Source organism: Bufo gargarizans, chromosome 9 (genome assembly GCF_014858855.1).
Source record: "Bufo gargarizans isolate SCDJY-AF-19 chromosome 9, ASM1485885v1, whole genome shotgun sequence".
Taxonomy (NCBI): Eukaryota; Metazoa; Chordata; class Amphibia; order Anura; family Bufonidae; genus Bufo; species Bufo gargarizans.
This window is the reverse complement of record NC_058088.1, coordinates 84909106-84924227: the sequence shown is the minus strand read 5'-3', so window position 1 is coordinate 84924227 and position 15122 is coordinate 84909106. Positions and strand designations below refer to the sequence as shown.

General features: G+C 40.2%; 1 protein-coding gene across 1 annotated transcript in view; it reads right to left on the bottom strand.

Moving 5' to 3' along the window:
- CHRDL1 (chordin like 1) overlaps nt 1–3113 on the bottom strand; it is a 98181-nt gene extending 95068 nt beyond the window's left edge. Inside the window, 1 exon segment of the mRNA XM_044305971.1 lies at nt 2964–3113. The gene's annotated coding sequence lies outside the window, so the exon portion shown is untranslated.
- Nucleotides 3114–15122: the final 12009 nt, after the last annotated feature.

Sequence of the window (15122 nt, the reverse complement as noted above, 5' to 3'; positions counted from 1 at the left end):
CAGTCCCTTCCCTCATCTCTGTGGCTATTCTAATACAACAGTGCCACCTAGCAGGGTGCATCAGGTACAATGACTTGTTAGCCGTACATCACTTTCACCCTCAGGGTTGGCCTTGCAGTCCAAACACATATCAAATATAATGTTTCATGACTTTCCTATTCACCTACAATAACTTAACTTGAAATGAATTGAAGGTTTTAGGGTACTTTCACACTTGCAGAAGAGGATTCCGGCAGGCAGATCTGGCAATCTGGACACAAACGGATGCATTGCAATACTGGATCCGTCTTTCCGATTGTCATCCGGAAAAACAAATCCGGTATTTATTTATTTCTTATTTTTAAAGGTCTGCGCATGCACAGACCGTAAAACCGGATCCGTTTTGCCGCAACACTTGGGGCCAGGTCCGGCATTAATGCATTTCAATGGAAATTAATGCCAGATCTGGCATTCCGGCAAGTGTTCAGGATTTCTGGCCGGAGAGAAAACTGCAGCATGCTGCGGTATTTTCTCCGGCCAAAAAACGTAAGAGGGACTGAACTGATGCATCCTGAACAGAATGCTCTCCATTCAGAATGCATTAGGATAAAACTGATCAGTTTTTTTCCGGTATTGAGCTCCTGTGACGGAACTCAACACCGGAAAACAAATACGCTAGTAAGTACCCTTACTATATAAGATTTGGAAATGATATGTAATCAATTGTAGAACAACCATAACAATATACAGTACAGTAGTAACATATCTCATGTAGCAAAATGTTCAGTAAGTAATAATATATTAATGAAGATGTATGAGAAACTCCCAAATAGTAGAATGAAGCTGGAGTGGCTACTAAGATTTTCTTTATGTGGATGCATAGTCAGGGAAGAAGAATTCCACATAAATATTATTATTATTTAAATATAAGGATTTGAAAGGCCAGTCTTCAAGGGGTTGTCCAGCAAACAGATTTTTTTTATACCAAAAGTATAATAACCAGAATAATTTTTTCCTTGCTTCTCCTGCATCACTGCTTTCCGAGTCCCACATTGATCTCTGTATCATGGCCACCAGTGATGACATTTCGACATGCGATGGACACCACTGAGGTCACCACTACAACCACTGATTGGATGCAGAGGTCACACATGTGTCAAAATGTCATTGCTGTGGACCCAGTAAGCAAAGGACACAAGAACAGCAGGGGAGTAGTAAGGGGAACATTACACGGTTTATTTGAAAGAATTACATTTTTCGAAGAAAAATGTTCAAGAGGCTGGAAAACCCTTTAAAGGCTCAAAGTGAATCTCATGGTTTTGGATTTAGGCCAGATTGTATTCAGGCCTTGTATAGCTAGTACTACACCATCAGCAAATACACATCTGCCTTTACCTGTACAGTAAATAATCTCACATAGGTCCTCGCCCCCATGGTACTTATAATACAGTGTGGATGGAGGTGCCTGGTGCGACTTTGTTCAATGCCAAGGGGGTGCACTCAAGCCACTTTGCCTTGATGGAACATCTAGCTACAAGTCTACATAACTGCACACAGTCAAAGATAACGTGTTAGTCCAAGGTATCAGGAGGTATTTTGAATTAAGGGAGCATGCAAACATCACGCTGAACCCAGGAAATTCCCGACAGCTTGTGATCACTACCTCTTGCAGAGCAAACGGTTGTGAAATAACGTTATATTTTATATCTGTGAGTTTTTAGTAATGCAATTCATGGCTTTGGTGTGAGCTTCAGCATAAGGCAGTAGTTCAATATAAACGTTTTACTATGGTTTATTTTGTCTTCTTAGGCTTAGAACACACTTCTATATCTATATTGATTTAGAATTTCATGTTCTAAAAATTTAGAAGTTATTACCTTCCAGTGTACTGCGCTACATAGGAACTCAACAGTCTACTCTGGGCACATATGTTACATTTATAGTATTTTAGCAAAGCAAATCCATAGTGGCATCAAGTCAGTAACTAAGCAGTGCTATATTGGAGCAGTTGACTGTCGCTTTATTACTGCTACATATTAAAACTTTAAAGCATTTTTTTACCAGCCAAGACTTATATACGGGACACACTCCCACTGCACATTTGCAATTCCAATGAAAGAAAAATTTGCAAAAAATTATGTAATTATCCGGCACAATTTTCTCTTTCATTCAGGCCTAATATAGTGTGTCAATGCATCAGGCTGGGATGAAGTAGGTGGGTTCAAGCAAATGTTATGGACCTTATTAAGAAAGGCAATTCCACTTGAAATTGCTATTTAACCCTGTACAATCTGCAAGTAAGTGCAGCCCTTAAAGCACAATAGTGATCTGTACAGCATATTTAAACTACGCTGAAGACCTTTTATTTTTAACAAAGTGAAAGAGTTAATATAGTGACAAGTCCCTGCCCTCCCTGAAAGGACACCCATACAGTATGCATTGTTATTAGATCTCTCCCATAGAGAATGTTATGGTTATGGTGATCTCCTGCCCCACTGAATATACTACAAAGCATAGGGGTTGAATTGACATTGAATTTTCATGGATGATTTTAAAAAAAAATAATTTAAGCCCTAATGCAGTATTTATACATGGAGGCGCACCGCTCCCCTGTAAAATACATTTTAGTAAGAAATAATCAGTCCAAATACACCATTTATAGACATTTCCAAATATACAGAAGTGTTTTCTTCCAATGCTGGAAAATATACAACTTTGAGAGAACTTGATACTCTTTATTGCACAAAGTCATAGCAGAACAAATACAAGGCATTCTTTTATAATAAGCATGTCTTCCAAACTGGACGCAGTTTTTGGAAAGGACTGATTTTCAAAATCACTGAAAATATCATTTATATTCATTATTAAATCATATTTGATTATTATTGTTATATCCTTTTACTTGCAAAACTACTTGTAAATGTTAGTTAATATTAATGCACAATCTACTTTCTTATGACTCCAGCATATGACAGATAACTCACCTTCCTAGGCAGTGTCAGTGTTTGCTGTAGGTCTTTGCTACCAGATCCTGTAATTAATAATCCAGTGTCCTTTTAGCATCCGTTGCAAAGTGCAGTCCTGTGCTTCAGCGTGGCTCCTTGGCTCTCCCTGGGGAAGTCAGTTGCAGGCAGAGTGTATGGAGAGGGAGGGCAGAGCTTAGATCAGACTGATTGACTGCCAGAGCAGGGGTACCTGCCTCCCCCTACTCCTCCTCTCTCCACCCCCAGCTCTCTCTCTCTCTCCCTCACTCTGTTTCTCTCTCTGAAGCTGCTGGACACCTGCCTCTGGATGTAGGTGTAGATGTTCAGTCACTCAGAGGACATGGGGACAGCAGAGATTTAATTCCGATTTTTTTTACTTTATTTGCTTTTGAAATGCAACTCAACAAGTACAGAGTAAAAACCCAACAGTAGGGACAGCTCAAAAGTTCCAATGCAATTAGGATAATTTATTCAGAACACCCAGGGTCACCAGTAAAGAAAGCCACAAGTGATGTTTCAGGCAGTCTACACAGTGGCAACCATAATAAGCATAAGCCTTAATAAGCTTCATAAGCCTTAATGAGCTTCATAAGAGCAGGACTGGGCAAAACGTTGCCTGTGGTTTGTTTAATGGTGACACTAGATGTTTTGAATAAATTACCCTTAATGCATTGGAGCATCCTTGTGGATATTTGTGGTGCTCCTTGATAGTGGACGCCAACTCTGACATATGCACGGTGTTACAGAAGCGGCCTGTGGCTGCCGCTGCTTTAATTACCCACTATGGATCCTGGTGGCACTGACCCACCTCCTGATCTCTCTCCTTCCTGGCAGGCCCTGCCGCCATGGTAGCTCTGTCCCTCCATGCAGGCTGCAGTCTGCTTGCTTGCTAAGGACTTTCTCCTCTGCCTATAGGTTGCGCACATGCTCCCTCCTGCTCCTGAAGGACCAGCATGCATACACCAGCCAATGGCTGACCACCTTGGGGTACTTAAGGCACCTTACCTTGCTGGAGGATGCCTGAGCGATAGGTTCTAGTCCACTAATATCCTAAAAAGGTATGCTATTTTTGTTTGCCCATGTATCAAATTCTTCCCGCTTCCCATACTTGATTGTTCTCTGCCTGATTTCCATACTGACCTTGAGCCGCCTGCCATGACCTTGGTTTATTGGATTGCACATACTCTGCCTGTTTTGACCTTGGCTTGTCCCTGACTATGCTTTTGCTTGACCCTCTATGCCCCGCACCGGTGTCTCTTGACCCTCATGGATCAGCTGTCAACCAAACAGAGAGACTACTGCAGGAGGTAGCAGCCTGGTGGTTCCCCTGCAGCGAATTCCAGATCCCTGTATAAGGACTAAAGAGTTACGATCAGGGAACTGCCAGAAAAACACCTATAGGATTTGGCCAAGCCAAATCTGTTTGGTTGACACACTGGTTCGAGAACAACTGTTTAACACACAGGAAGTGCTACTATTATGTACAATAAGTGCGTGTGTAAGATATCATGATCTTCACCGAAAAATATACTTAAGAACCTAAAAGTGTCATATATTTAGCAAAAACATATTTCACAATAAATAGATGAAACAGTACAATTCATGCACATCATCCCTGTCTTCCATTAGGGTTACCTTTTATTTCCCTATCTTAGGCTAGCACATACCCATCTGACATAGGTGTACTTCTGGGATGATAAAAGACACCTCAATACAAGGAAAAAATCTACAAAATATCCTTTGGTGCCCAACACCACCAATGCTCCTACAGCTAAATGGGTGCAACATTAATGCCTATATATCTGAACTTAAAAGTTCAACAAAGGTATAGATATACAAGTACTTTTGATCATGTAGTGTATATCATCAGCTATAACATATTAGAACCTATGAATATTGTTTTCAGCATAAATCCATGCATCCGGGTGCTGTTCTAAGTAAACATTTGGTTGTAAATTGCTTTTATTTGTTGCATAGTCCAGCAAGTTATGTTTTATATACTCCATTATTCCTAGTTGTAATAAGATAAGTAAATGAGACTGACAAATAAGTTTACATTGAAATTCCAACACCTGAAAGAAGCAATGATTTTTCCATTTAGTTCTGGAGCAGATTTACTATTGAAAATAAGGGCAGGATTTTGGCACTATTTGCGGCAAAAATCGGGTGTACATGCCTTTTACCTAACTATTTCAGACACTTTCTCCACCTTGTCTGATAATGGGACGTGGCTTAGTAGAAAGTGTGTGAGGCATCACTGGTAAGATGAGTGACTAAAATGCTATATCATGTGCTGTAAAATGTGTAAAAAATTGGCACATGTTTGGAGTATAACATATAGTCAAAAAATAGGTAGCGCAGAATTAGATTAGACTAGACAGTCGAAAGGTGCCCCAGATTTAGCATCTGGCATCAGCCACTATCATAAATATGGCACAGTTTAAGACTGCCTAAGTTTACCTTGCTTTAAAGTATTAGTAAATCTACCCTACTATTTCTAGAAAGGTTAAGGTTCCAGAACTTGTAAAGATATGATTTTCACTGTATAAACTAATCTTTTTATGTGAAATAGCTACAGGACATGAGTTGAAGAAAGACACATGTGAAGTCAAGTTTAACATTTCATAGAGCTTGTTTTTCTGGTCCAGAGGAGGTTAAACAAAACCTCCTAGCCAATTGTGCCCAACTAATCTCTTGTGGGGGCTTCCTTCGTGATTCTAAGGCCTCATGCACACGGCTGTATCCAATTTTCAGTCTTCAAAAAACTGATCCTTGAAAAACAGATATTTTTCATGTGCATTGTGTGCCCAGGTTGACACATAGGTTAAAAAAAAAAAAACAGATGTGTCAATAGCCCTATTGACTTTTATGGGTCAGTGTACTATCTGTTTGAAAAAGCGTAGAATATGGTTGTTTGCATGAGGACTTAATAGGATTGTTCCAATTGTTATAACACTCAAAAACACTACTCTCCGCCAGTTCTATTTGCCTGAGCCAAATACAAATGATGGAAAAGTTTGGCAATTTGTGTGCTTGTTGGCAGGGAGTTACGGCATGCAACGTTACTCTATCTGACTCAGAGAAACGTCTGGTGTTATAAATGATGGCCCCAGTTTTGGGATCAGTTTCCCTACTGCATTTTTGCAATACTCTGGAAGGGAAAGGGAATAGAGGGGCCAGTGATATGTGAATAAAGTGTCCCTTTGACAGATGAAAAGGCCAAATCAGCATTTTGTAGTAAAATAGGTAAGGCGTTTGGTATGTACAATGGGAAATTCTCCCAACACATACATCCTTTGTGCTTAAAGCCAACAAACTAACTATAACTTTGTTACAATACAAAGACCATGATTTATGATGGCAGGCATGTGCTATGGCAGCCTTGATAGGGCCTGTACTGCTGGAGGAGGCACGTAATTTATGATGAGACACAGGACTAGTCATAAATTACCTGCCCTCTCCGTGCGCCATAATTAAATCTATGCCAGTTCAGAGCCCAGTATCTGGCTTAAATAATGATAAATAAATCAGCCGGGACCAATGGCCCAGCCCTCGCGATGCCCTTGCTCTGCCCTCACCACGCACCTTCTTCGTAGACTTGGCAAAGGTGGTGAAAATGCACATTGCCGCTAGAAAAGTTACAAATGCATTGAAAAGTTGAAAATCTGTCAATTTGCCATTTTTCTACACCAAAAAGAAGAGTAAAGGCAATTATAAATTCCCTTGAACGGTTTTTGGTGGTATGGAGTTTTTGGTTTACACCAAGCTTCTCTTTCCACATGCCTTTTGGCAAATTATAGCCAATATATCATATGACTTTGTTTCAGTACTAGCCAACTTATAAGGCAACTGGGCAAAGGTTCTATGTAAGTTTTAATGTAATTTCTTTAGTGTTAACACAAATAACTTCACCTCCTGCTGCAACTTTTGCAAAAATGCCAATCATAACTGAATATAAAAATGCTAATATCCCTGTAAGTTAAAAAATACATATGCAATTTGAGTTTAGGTAGGTTTACGCTGTCTAAATATCAGACAGGGTTAATAAATCTGCCCCAATATGTTTTATATACTATTTATTATGCATGCTATATTTTATTCAGTAAACAAATATATAGTAATCAGTTAGTTTAAGTGGCTCTACTGTTTGCACATAATTAGAGTTCACATATGGCTCCCTTCTTTGTAAAATATGTTAGACTAAAAAAAGATATTTAGTTCACAGTATTTATATTCAAAGTTGATCTGAAGGAACTCTTCATAATTTGTCTGCTCCATTACCTTATTGTCATCATCTGTTTGGACCATTATTCATTATTATTACATGCAGTTCTTGTTATCTATTGGTGAGTTCTAAATATATTATATTCAAGTTACCTGCTAGTGTTTAGAATATTATTCTTGTGACTGGTTGCTATACAGTTCATCCCTTCTTTACATCCTTGGCGTATCTGAGTATCAGGAGACATCTGTCACGGACGGTGTACAGGAAACAAGACAAAGCAACATGCATATATGACTCACTGGATCAAAAGCTAAGGAACCAAGGGGAGACCCCTGCACAAGACCTAGCACTTTCCCTGGCTGCTCAGCCTATGCAAAGATCCCAGAGGTGGATGGTTGCATATCCACGTACCTCGACTATATAACCCCTGAACACCCTACAATAGTGAGGGGACACAACCACCGGCTCCCTACACCAGACACGGAGGGAGTCAGGGTCACCTGGGATCCAGCAAACAGAAAATAACAGATAAAAGTACAGCACTTAACTTTAGTAGCAGACTGGGAAATGGGATCAGCATGCACACACACTCCAGGAAGAAGTATAAGAAACATAGAAACATAGAATGTGTCGGCAGATAAGAACCATTTGGCCCATCTAGTCTGCCCAATATATCTGAATCCTATGAATAGTCCCTGGCCCTATCTTATATGAAGGATAGCCTTATGCCTATCCCATGCATGCTTAAACTCCTTCACTGTATTTGCCGCTACCACTTCTGCAGGAAGGCTATTCCATGCATCCACTACTCTCTCAGTAAAGTAATACTTCCTTATATTACTTTTAAACCTTTGCCCCTCTAATTTAAAACTGTGTCCTCTTGTGGTAGTTTTTCTTCTTTTAAATATGCTCTCCTCCTTTACCGAGTTGATTCCCTTTATGTATTTAAAAGTTTCTATCATATCCCCTCGGTCTCTTCTTTCTTCCAAGCTAAACATATTAAGGTCTTTTAACCTTTCCTGGTAAGTTTTATCCTGCAATCCATGTACTAGTTTAGTAGCTCTTCTCTGAACTCTCTCTAGAGTATCTATATCCTTCTGGAGATATGGCCTCCAGTACTGCGCACAATACTCCAAGTGAGGTCTCACCAGTGTTCTGTACAGCGGCATAAGCACTTCACTCTTTCTACTGCTTATACCTCTCCCTATACATCCAAGCATTCTGCTGGCATTTCGTGCTGCTTTATTACATTGTCTTCCCACCTTTAAGTCTTCTGAAATAATTACTCCTAAATCCCTTTCCTCAGATACTGAGGTCAGGACTGTGTCAAATATTCTATATTCTGCCCTTGGGTTTTTACGCCCCAGGTGCATTATCTTGCACTTATCCACATTAAATTTCAGTTGCCAGAGTTCTGACCATTCTTCTAGTTTTCCTAAATCCTTTTCCATTTGGCGTTTCCCTCCAGGAACATCAACCCTGTTACATATCTTTGTGTCATCAGCAAAAAGACAAACCTTACCTTCGAGGCCTTTTGCAATATCACTTATGAAGATATTAAACAAAATTGGTCCCAGTACAGATCCCTGTGGAATCCCACTGGTAACATGACCTTGTTTTGAATGTTCTCCATTGACTACAACCCTCTGTTGTCTGTCACTCAGCCACTGCCTAATCCACTCAACAATATGGGAGTCCATGCTCAATGACTGCAGTTTATTGATAAGTCTTCTATGTGGGACAGTGTCAAAAGCCTTACTAAAATCTAGATATGCGATGTCTACTGCACCTCCACCGTCTATTATTTTAAGCCGCCCAGTAATGCATTATGGGGCGGAATTTAAAGGGAAGCAATCAGTCCAACTACATGACAGCTGAGAGAGGCTAACGAGATGAGGAACTGAACAGCACAACAAAGAAAACTCAAGGAGGAGGTTCTGAAAGGCTTCTGTCAGAGCTTCTCAGCTGTCTGGTTGTGACAACATCACTGTTAGTACCTGGGAAAGATGACGGCTTTAGATGAAGTCCAGTTCAACAGTCTTGTAAATAACTGGCATTGTTACAATTTGGGACCTTTTCAGCAGATTGGTTGGCAGATTTCAGGATGCTTTATAGTGAAAGTAGAAAAGAAAACAAGCAACAATTCATGAAATCAAAAAGGTGTGTCCTACAGAACCGAGTTCTGCAGCAGAAAAAAATTACACCAAACTTTTCATAAAAATATTGCTTCCATTTATGTCATAGTCATGTATGATCCATGTCCATGAAAAGATTGTGCACAATATATGTTGTGATTGCACATGAAGTTGTAGACAATGAGGGCAATTTGCTAAAGTATTTACTCCACTATTGTGGTGTAAAATAAGGCTCAAATTATGGTGCAGAACCTGGAGTAAGTTAGAGCTGATGGCTACACTGACCCCTAACTGGCGTAGACTTCCATTTCTGGTGCACATACTACCAGAGACACAACTAATTTATTAGGAGGAATCTTCCTCTTAATAAATTTGGTGCATCTCACTCCAGCGCACAGGGGGTCAAGACTGGCGTTTGGGAACACCAGTCTTGATAAATGTCCCTCACTGTGTATAAACATGCTGCAGAAAAAGGAAACACCATTCTGAGGGTGGGATTGAGGGTAACTGCAAAATTATAATGGTCTGCTTGGATTTCCATTAGGTCCTTTCTATGACAGTGAGGGCCAAATAGTAATCTGTGATCTACTGGTAGGCCTCAAAGAGAGGACCAATAGACCTCAATGTCGGGACACCTTGCTATGGAATGGGTTTTTGCTTGTAACTTTTTCTCTGCTCATTGGCAACTTACTTGTGAGTCTTGGCTGTTAGCTAGAATGGGTGAGAAATACATGATGGCTATTATACATTCTACCAGAGATCAGGACATAAAATTGGAGAAACATGGCCACAAATGATATAGCAATTCATACCTTCTCTTATCCAAATTTGAAATAAACATTTCCAGACTATAACTGTAGTACCTATTATTCCACAATTAGGCCACCGTAGGTGACGGCAAACTACAGTGAACCCTCTCCAAAATACTAACTCTTTGAGAAGACCACTACTTTATCCAGACCAGATTCCTGTGACAGATTTGCAATTGCATCATACACAACAGTATGGATAGTGGTCATCTGCTTTCAGAATGGCGTATACGGGAGTCACCTAGCTGTAACGGTGAAAGAGAGCGCACAGTAGGGTAGTACTTCTTTCAAAAGTCCACACATTCAGAAGACCATTTGTCTATGCAATTTTGGGTGATTGTCTCAGAGAGGTTTATATTAAGCATGGTTTTCTGCTCTGGTATCTGTGAAAGTACAGAAGTTGCAAATTGTGGTGCCACATTTTTCTGCCCCCTGGAGCACCACAAGCCAAGCACCGCCGGTTTTTGTGTTGAAACTGGAGCTCATCACCAGATAAGTATTTTACTGGTATTCAGTATGGTTTAATGTATCATAGTAGCCTCACAAATGTATTGTTCGTTCCCATAGACCTGTGCTGCCTTGTGGGTGCTCCAGTTTTGTTTTGTTTTGTTTGCTTTTGCCTTTTGGTCTCTGCATGTGTGAGGTATCCGTGACACATATGTTATGATAATAGACTTTCTTTGTTTGTGACGTATCTGTGACACATTTGTTATGATAATAGACTTTTTTTGCGTCCCCTGACGAACCTTCTGGATGAGAAGGGGAAACGCGTCGGGTCTGGTTGTATCCTCCGGTGATTGAGTCTGTATATCTATATATTTAAATCTAACATACACTTAGTGTATACTGAGACCCAGGTTAATCTTCATTGATATACCATGTATAGAATTTTTTAACAAGGGCGTTACAAGGACAGGTAGTCTAGGTACGTGGACAGAGTGCCCCTACCATCCAGGTGCATCTCTGGGCAGAGGATTATTTGAGGGACATTTAGGGACAGACACTAGGGATATTTAGATGTTGCCCCCCCCCCCCCCCCCCCCCCTCTATCCATAAGTTATTACGGTCTACCTGGTCCAGTATAGCTCTTTTTCTGTGTTTGTCCATGTGTGTATTGGTCCCCACTAAGGGATCTGCGTTTAATGATCTTTAATAAAAGTTATGTTTTAGGTAGTTGTTTTTAGTGATAGAGATACTTGTGTTGCAACTTGCAATTATATTTTCCAGTAATATATTTTCTGTTATGCACTTACATAGTTATATATATATATTTTTTGTTTTTTTATTCTTTTGTGAAGTACAGACGTTTGTGCACAAATAACTGTGTGGTCAGGCAGTTGAGGTTACTGGTTATGTCAACTGCAAGTTGGTTGGACTGAGTCACGGTATCAATATCTCAATGGTATTCTGGAAATTCTTTGGTGTTTTTGCTATTTTCCCATGTCAACAATATGTGGATCAGTAACCAGCGCAAATAGAAAAAAGCATAAACCCAAGTCCAGTAATGTAGTAACCTTGATGGCAGATTAAAGAGAACAGCCTTTGAAAGGTGATCATTTCTGTTCCACTGCTCTTGTAATAAAAAAGGGATCTTACATTACAGTTCACTCTTGATAACTGAGCCTCTTTAAAAGGTATAGATGGGATGCAATAAAATAACATTTATCCACACACCATGTGAGACTTTAATGTCTGTCATACGTGAAGATATTTTTAACAATCTTTTTTAAGCTGGCCATGAAAATTGTGGTCATTGTAACAGTCACCCAATGCCTGGACTCCATGTTCCAGAGGGTAGAATGTTACACTCATGCAGGTGGAAAATCCATAAAACTGGTATTAGTGACCTCATAGACTCTATACTTATATTTTACAGGGGGTTAGAAGGAAATAAAATTTAGACAATTTACATTTTATATATAACCATCAGTGGAAAAAAGTACTGCATGTTTTCCTTAAGTACAAATATAGTATTTAGCCTACAAATACCGGTGTATGGCATTGACAATGACACGTTCTTTTCACAATGTAGAGTGAGGAATAGAAAATTAAAAGGGTTTTTAGGGAGTAAAATAGAGACTTCAGGATAGGCCATCAAGATCTGACCAGTGGGGGCCTGACTTCCGGCACCTCCGCTAATCAGCTATTTTAAGACGCTGCGGTGCTGCAGCCTCTTCCTAGGCCAGTAACATCACGTTCATTGGTCACCTGGTCTAGTTGAATCTCAATCCATTCTAGTGAATGGGCCTGGACTGTATTACTAAGTACAGAAACTATACAATGTACGGCACTGTGCTTTGTAAACTGCGAGGAAGCAGCAATGTTCACTTGAGAAACATGGCCTCTTCAAACAGCTGATCAGCAAGGATGTCGGAAGTCGGGCCCACACTGATCAGATATTGATGACCTGTCCTGAGGATTGGTCATCAATTTTGTACTCCCAGAAAATCCCTTGAAATAAAATGTATTTAAGGATTATATACTAACTTTGGTAGTAATTAATAGGAATTATTTGCTTATAGCATCTTTTAACTCAGGGTGAATTATATACATTGCTCCTTTCCCTTTAAATAAATGCAAACTTTAAATTGAGGTGTTTGCATTGCTTATTCTTATGATGTACTGTATGTGGGCTATTATGTAGACATAAGGGTAGGGTATACAAATGGTTTACCCCTGTGTACTATTCTGTGTGGGCATGGAGGTGTGCATCAGGTAGAATAAGAAGCATGACGGATCCGCAAAAAGCGCTAGTGTGAAAGTAGCCTTAATCGTGTTGTTAATAGCTGTAGATTAAAAACAATTTCTATCTGAAGTGTAAAATTGGAAATGTTGTAAAGTGCAAAAGTCACCAGTCTATGCTTGAGCCATAGCAAAGTTATTTGGTAAGTAGAAGTATAAACTCTAAACTAGTATAGAGATGATTTATGATCAAAGGGGGGAACTTTAAATGACCCTCTGGTTCACGAAAAAAAAAAAGAAAAATTCACATTAACTGGCGAACAAACAGAACATTTACATAGTGACCACCTTTTCATCTTTTCAATTACAGATCGACAGTTCCCGGGCTCCTCTTCTGCCATCCAAGATGGCCACACTGCTTCTTATTCTACCTGATGCATTGTCACCAATTTACCTGTCTGAGCTCTAGCGCCCCCTGGTGACGCGTCTCTTAGGTCACACCCCTTGTGTTATCCCGCTGAAGCCATGCCCCCAGGTGACGTGAGCGGACATGCTGGCTGGGAGAGAATAGTGAGTTATTTGTATCACCCATGTATGTTTGTGAAGTAGGCTGAGTGACTGCTCAGCCTGCCTATATCAGGACAGCTTGTATTCTGTTTCAATGGGGTGCTGAGTCCTATAACCTATTAACTTCTGATCCAGGGACTCGGTGCTCAATTTAAACCACCTGCTGGCAATACACCCTTGCCAGTTATAGGTTTTCCCTTGCTGAGCTCCTGTTGCTATTGTGCGTTTTTGGATTGTTGCTATTTGGATTTGACTTTGGCTTGACTTGGACCTCTATCTCTGCTCTGCGATTTTGTACCCTGTTTCCCATCCGGTTTTGACCCTTGTCTTGGCTATTTGTGACCCTCCTCTCTGTGATTTGGTACTGTATTGACCTCCCGGCTTTGACCTATTTCTGTACGACCCTTCTTCTGTGTGTTTGTCAGTGCTATGTGAACAGGTCCCTGCAGTGTTTACTGCAGGTGCTTGGTATGGCTCTCTGCAATTACCAGCATAGGGACAGTCGACCAGTTGTGGACTCGCCGCTTAGGGCTTGCTCTGGAAGTAGGCAGAGACAGAAGGTTGGGTTTCAGTTAGGGCTCACCGTGTGAGTGCCTTTCGTTGTCTACAGTCGTGACATGCATTCTGTGCATTTGGTAGCCAAAGACAGTTTCTACTGTCCTCAGACTGGCCAACACTGCTCATGTGAGCAGTAGTGGCCAATCCAAGAGCAGAGTTGGATAAGCAGGAAGTGTCTTGGACTACCAATACAAAGTATGCATCAGGTAGTCTGAGAAGATTGTGGCCGTCTTGGATGACAGAAGAAGAGCCCAGGATCGTTTGATCTGCAGCTGAAAAGATGAAAAGGTGTTCATCAAGTAAGTGTTCTGTTCATTCCCCAGTCAATCATTCAAACTTTAAAAAGAACATTACAAATAACAAAAAAACTTTAAAAGAACAAAAAATTACATGATTGCCCTTTTCTCTTTTTTAAATGGAAAGTGATGCAGATCATCAAATCTTTATAGGATCTAGATGTTCCAGATATCATAAGACCTGAGGTCCATGTGTTTCCCTCCCCAGTCTATTTCAAGTCTGGTACTGTGTGAACATCAAACTCAAGACTGTGAAATCATCAGACCTGGCACAAAGCCAAAAAAATAAAACAATTTATTGTGGGCTGACAATTAACCAAAACCTAAAAAAAGCTTGATTAATTATGGCACGGCTCAGCAGGGAACAGTAAGAAACAGGCCTCGGCTGTGTGCAATGTCCATGCTCCTACATCCCAATTTACAGCATGTACATAGACATTTCCTATTTAGCACTAAGTGTGAAATGTGGACAACACATCATTATGTGACTGAGGGGGGCTGGGGAACAGACTCAAAGTGACTAGACCTTATGCAATCACATATTCCCTCTGGCATGTTTTACACGGGGGACTCTCATTTATTTCCTTTTACGAAAATAGAGAGAGAGCAGAAGCGTAAGGACAAATTAGGAGCCAATGACTGAAATCTACATCCATTTTGTGGATCAAAGAATATATTGTCTCCTCCTAGACTAGTTACTTCAGTTGTTCTAGCCTTAAAGGGAATACCTCATGTGTTTGATTTCAGTTACATTAAATGTATATACATCTGTGGAAGAGGAATAATATGTAGTTCTTTTTTTTTTTAAATGATGCTTGTAGAAGAGAAAAGTAGGCCTTTTGAGGAATGGCGCTGTCACAGAATGAGGGGACAGCCAGGATGATGGA